This window comes from Protopterus annectens, chromosome 13.part0 (assembly GCF_019279795.1).
Source record: "Protopterus annectens isolate FY-2018-M chromosome 13.part0, PAN1.0, whole genome shotgun sequence".
Taxonomy (NCBI): domain Eukaryota; kingdom Metazoa; phylum Chordata; order Ceratodontiformes; family Protopteridae; genus Protopterus; species Protopterus annectens.
This window is the reverse complement of record NC_056747.1, coordinates 1186004525-1186010524: the sequence shown is the minus strand read 5'-3', so window position 1 is coordinate 1186010524 and position 6000 is coordinate 1186004525.

The following is a 6000-nucleotide window of genomic DNA, read 5'->3' as shown; positions in this document are numbered from 1 at the left end:
CTTAAAGGTTGTTGTGTCTTTCGGCTTTTCCCGGTTAGGGTTCACCACAGCGGAACTCCGGTCTGCTAATGATTGGCAGTTGATTTTTACGTACCAAGTTGCCAGCTCTGATGCACAACCTTCAACGAAGGTACGCCCATTCATGCATGTCTCCATGCAGAAGACGCTCTAACTGAGAATCGAACTGGACAGCATCTTACTGTGAGGCGACAACACTACCGCAGCACCACCACTGCAGTTATTCTCCTTAAAGGTCTGCATCCAAAATCCCAGTTTCTCCTTGTTACTTGAGCTTCCCTCCATTTCATCATCATCATCTTTTTCCACTTTGAATTGGATTTTTTTGCTTGTGTTATGTAAAGGAGCCTTAACTGCATTGCTCTAAACACCCCTTGAAATTGGGTAATCCAAGTCTGCCTTGTGCTATTGGAAGAATAAGTTTATCCCACTTGACTCTTGTCATCTTCCCCTCCCAAATAAAATCCTTCAGCTGTTTATTAATTGCTATCCACAACTTTCCCCCTGGTTGATAAAAAAATATGCCTGACCTGTGTATAAGACTTTTTCTTCTTTCGGCTTTTCCCGGTTAGGGGTCGCCACAGCGGAACTCTGGTCCGCTAATGATTGGCAGTCGATTTTTATGGTGCCGAGGGTGCCAGCCCGATGCCCAACCTTCAAAGAAGGCACGCCCATTCACGCATGTCTTTCGAACACCACTCAACCGGAGGGAGGACATGCAGACTCCACACAGAAGGCGCTCCAGCCGAGAATCGAACAAGAGAACCTCTTGCTGTGAGGCGACAACACTGCCGCTGCACCACCACGAATGACCTGTGTATAAGACTAAAGGGACTAAAAACAGTTTAACTGCTTGTATCTTACTACTGATATCCATATAACAGAGCTTCCATTTTCTCAGTTTTTGTATTATCTTTTGTTTAGTCTCTTCCAACATATCCTTAGCTGCCACACCAGAATAATTTTTAATCCATATTCCTAAATACTTCATTGTATCATGTCCCCATAAATATGGATATTGCTGTACCAATTTTCATGTGGGTACATAATTTACTGCTATTGCCTTTGTTTTAGCTTCATTCATTTTGTATCCCAAAAAGATTTGAAACTGTCTGAAAATGTTCCACAACACTGTAATCTCCCTTTCTGGTTTTGTCAGGTATAAAATTAATACCATCCGCAAATACAGCCAACTTTTCTTGACCACCATACCGATTATATCCTTGAATTTCTGAGTCCCTTATTTTCTTTGCCAGTGAATCTAAATATAATGCAAATAATAAAGAAGAGAGAGGACACCCCTGCCTGGTTCTTCTGCTCAAGCAGAAATTATCAGAAAGGACCCCACCCACTTTAATGTTTGCCTCTGCTCCCTCATATATCCTCCTAATCATCCTTATAAATTTATCAGAGAATGCAAGTCCTTCCATTGCTCTACTCATAAAGTGCCAGTTTACTCTGTCAAATGCTTTCTCTGTATCAAGACCCACCAGCAACGGTGGTATTTTCTTACTTTCTGTTTCCTTCTGGATCATGAGTGTTCTGTTAATGTTGTCAAATGTTTGCCTCCACTCCACAAAACCACACTGATCCATATCTATCAATTTTGGCAACACTTTTGCCACTCTTTTAGCCATTCTAGACATGAACACTTTATAATCATGGTTTAGTATTGAAATGGGCATGTACAAAGCCGGATCTGATGGAGCTTTACCCTCTTTAGCTATTACAGCTACTACTGCTTTCTTCCATGATGCTGGTATTTCTCCTCTTCTTAAAATACTGTTAAACAAAACCTTTCAGATATGATCAGTTTTTTCCTTCCTAGCTTCCAAACTTCCACAGGAATACCATCTATTCCTGGGGACTTTCCTGTATATTGGTTATACGTCACCATTTCATCTCATTTCCTCCTATCCCAAGTGTTAGTAACTGAGCCTCTTCTAAACTTGGCATATTTAATTCTTCCATAAACATTTCCATTTGTACCTTTTTTGATTTCCATATTTCTCTGCTTTATATAGAGTTTCACAGAATTTCTGAAATATTTCTAATACTTCTACAGGATCCCTTGTTATCTTCCTTGTTATAGGCTCCCTAAGCTTGGTGACAACGCTTTCTACTGTCTGTTGCCTGACTGAGTCATTATCCTAAAAGTTTTTGTGCTCTAGTTATTATCAAAAACAGTTGCTTAACAGCAATCTTTCTAATCTCATGTATATTATCGAGGTAATTCATTATTTTCTGTTAGCATTTTGCAGCTACTCCTCTTCTTCTTCTGTGAAATTCTCCTTATTTTGCAATACTTTAAAAATTGCCAGGTCTTCCAAATAATTATTTTTACTTCTTAACCATGTCTCCCTTTATTTTATTTCCACCTTATTTTTAAACTCCACTGTAATTTTATCCCACTCCATAACTATATTTTTGAAAGAAATTTCTGTTTTCTCTAATAGCTCCTGAATAATTTCCACTTTACCCATTCCTTAAATTCCCCTCTTTTCAACAGATAGGTGGGAAAGCACCAGTGTGTCATTTTCATTTCATTACAATGTGCTTTTATTTTAGTTATTATTGGCGCATGATCTGAAATAGTTATTGGGTGCATATCAAGACCTTCAGATAAATGCAATGTTCCTGTGAAATGCAAATTCTGTCTAGCCTAGTCCAGATTTTGTATCTTGGGGAATAATATGTAAATTCTCTTCGAACTCTTAGTACTGAATTCACATCTTTCATGCCAAATATTTTCATAAATGTCTTTAAAAATCTATACTCCTTTGTTATATTTTCCCTTCTGGGCCCCCCACACACATTGTCACTGTTGCAAATCAAATTCCACTCCCCACCTTTAAGTAATATTTCTTGCTGAAAGCTGATTATTTCTCCCAGAATTTTCTTAATCCCCATTATAACAGTTTTTGGTGGAATATAAATACATGCCAGTATAGTCTTCCTCTCTTGGTAGTAGCCTCATAGTACTACAAATCTACCATTATTGTCTTTTTATTCATTTCTATCACTATCGGAGCTCCTCGTGCAATTAATATAAGTAATACTCTCTTCCTTTGCCCCAGGTATTCCACTGAATAAACATCCTGAAAACCTTTCTTTACTAAATTCACATGTTCAGTTCTTTCCAAGTGTGTCTCCTGTAGTATAACTATTTGCACTCTACATTTTTAATATAGTTCACAACTCTTTCTTTTTTGTATTTACCTGTGAGACGATAACATTTAAAGACATTATAGAAAGCATCATATTCTTGCAAAATTATTATTCTCACATTTTATGTATAACAGCTTCTTTGTTAAATGTCTAGTGCCAGCTTTTGTGTTACATGCATCTACTGTTTGGCAGGTTAATCTTTTATACAGTTGTATGTTGTCATCTCCATTTAAGCCTATGCCACATCTTACAGAACTTTTTGTTTTATTGAACACCCTCAAACAAAAATACAAACACACTCCAATGTTTGGTTTTTTTTTGGCTTTTCCCGGTTAGGGGTTGCCACAGCGGAACTCCGGTCTGCTAATGATTGGCAGTAGATTTTTTTATGGTGCCGAGTTGCCAGCCTGACGCCCAACCTTCCACTCGACTGCGGGGAGGACATGCAGACTCCACACAGAAGGCACTCCAGCCATGAATCAAACACACTCCAATACCCCCTCCCCAAATAACACACAAAACTATGTGCATCTTCAAATACTGTAATTTTACCCTCCTATTAGGAACAGTTACACACACACACACACACACACACACACACACACACACACACACACACACACACACACACACACACACACACACACACACACACACACACACACCACACATTTGAGATAACCTAATATAAAGGTTATCTATGCTAAGAAGTATGGTACAGCCTGTGATTCTATTAAATGCTGTCTGGGTTTGTCTTATCTTATAACTTTCTCAGCTGGGAAAATGCTTGAATGCTTTCAGAAATTATTTTCTCCAAGCCATTTCTCTTTATCAGGTTGCCTGCTAGAGACATGAAAACCAAACATAAAACTGCCAAGTATATATTTGTTTAGTAGAAAAAAAGCATTTATAACATTCAATATTCTTTTTCTTTTACTTGCTTTCTCTTAAAACTTGTTACTAGATTAAGCTAATGGCCTAAACCCAGTCATTCCCCTGTGTAAGAATGAGAAAAAGCACACTAATTTTTATTTTGTCAAGTTTTTTAAGCAGATATTTTTTTTTACATTGCAGTGCCTACATTTCTTAAAATTGAACAAGGAGAAAGAGAGAAGGGAGAAAGAAGAATAAAACAGGAGCACCTATTTACATTAGTATCCCATTACATTTAAAAATAACTAAAAAAACTTTACCTTATAACATGCAAAGAAAACCATGCACTATCAAAGCAGTAAAAATTAGTTTTACTGACAGTTAACTTTCTCCCTTCTGTTCCCCTCTCTTAAGTATGTTTCTGAATTAATTACATGAAGTAGGTCATATGCTTTAGATTCCCCTACAAGTTTAACAAAGTCCAAAATAGTCCAATATTTTCAGTTTTCTTGTGATTTCATGCTTCGCAAATGTAATTATTGTTTTGTAATTTCATGTTTGTCCATTTCCAGTTACTGATTTTATTCTCCAAACATTGATGACATGAAGTAGGGTATATGTTTTAGAGTCTCATACAAGTTAAACAAAGTCCAAGAAAGTCAAATATTTCCAGATTTTCTTGTTCTATTCCTGTTCATCTCAATCTCCCAAACCCTGTCTCTGCTTCATTTCCAGCATCCTCTCAATTCTTCTAGTCAACTCTTGTGCTTTTTTCCCCTCTCTCAAGCATTTTCCATTTAAACACTGGAAAAGGATTGACTGGCACAATCTCTCTCTGTCCTTTATTACCTGAAGAACAAGAAGCAGAATCTACTTTTGTTTCACAGCTCACTTTTTGTTGGACAAACTTTTGTATTTCTTCCTTATCATGTACTTCATCAAAAATTATTTTGTTCCTCCAGGGAAAAATATTTTGAAGATAGCTGGCTACAGCAGTTTGAATCTCATGCCTGCTACCTGACATTCCCTGAATAATGGAATAAATTTACTCCTCTTCTGCCTGGTGTACAATGAGCAGTCATTCTCCATAAATACTCTGCTGTCTCCCACTTTTACTACTTTGTCCTTCTGCCACAGTTTTGTCAGAATCAACTCCTTCTGCTGGTAAAATTGCATCTTTACTATGAAAGCTCTAGGTTGTTTTCTCATAGCCAGGTTTGGAGCATACACACGACGTGTCCTTAAAACTAACAATTTATGTTGTGGAATACCAGTCCAGTTGCTTATTTGTGCTTTCATAAAAATAATACAGTCTATTCCTTCCAGCTTCTAGGGTACTGCAGAAAATCTCTGGTTTTCCCTACATGTTCTGTCCTTTAATAATACTATTTTTTCAAACACCTCTTCTTGTGCGGTGTCATATTCAGCCAGCCTTTTCTTCATTTTGACCTCTGAGTTTTGCAGTTTTATCACCTCATCTGAATATCTGTTTAAAGTTTTTTACATTTTTTCCAGCCTTTTGTTGTTTGAGTTGATATACTCCATCAGTGTTTCATTTATTTTAGTCAGGTCTGTGTGCAGTTGCCTTATACCTTCCTTCCTCTGGGTTACTGGAAGTCATATCTGGAGTCTGCACTGCTTTTTGCTGAATAGCTGCAGTACTCTTGCCAGTCAGATTTTTTCATCGCCTTTTGTAGCTGATTTTCCTTCAGGACCTCTGTATTTCTTTTTTCCTGGCATCCACTTATTATGCAGTCCACTGGTTTCTCTGCTAAGTTTCTGTTTTCACATTGGGAAAGCTAGAACTATGCTGTTACTCAATGTGCAGCCATCTTGGAAGTTTCGAGACAATTGTTACATTGTCTCAGGATGCATATTGCTATCAAGCTGTCCACAGAGACATTAGGAAATGCATATCCATATTGTCAGCCTGATGATGTA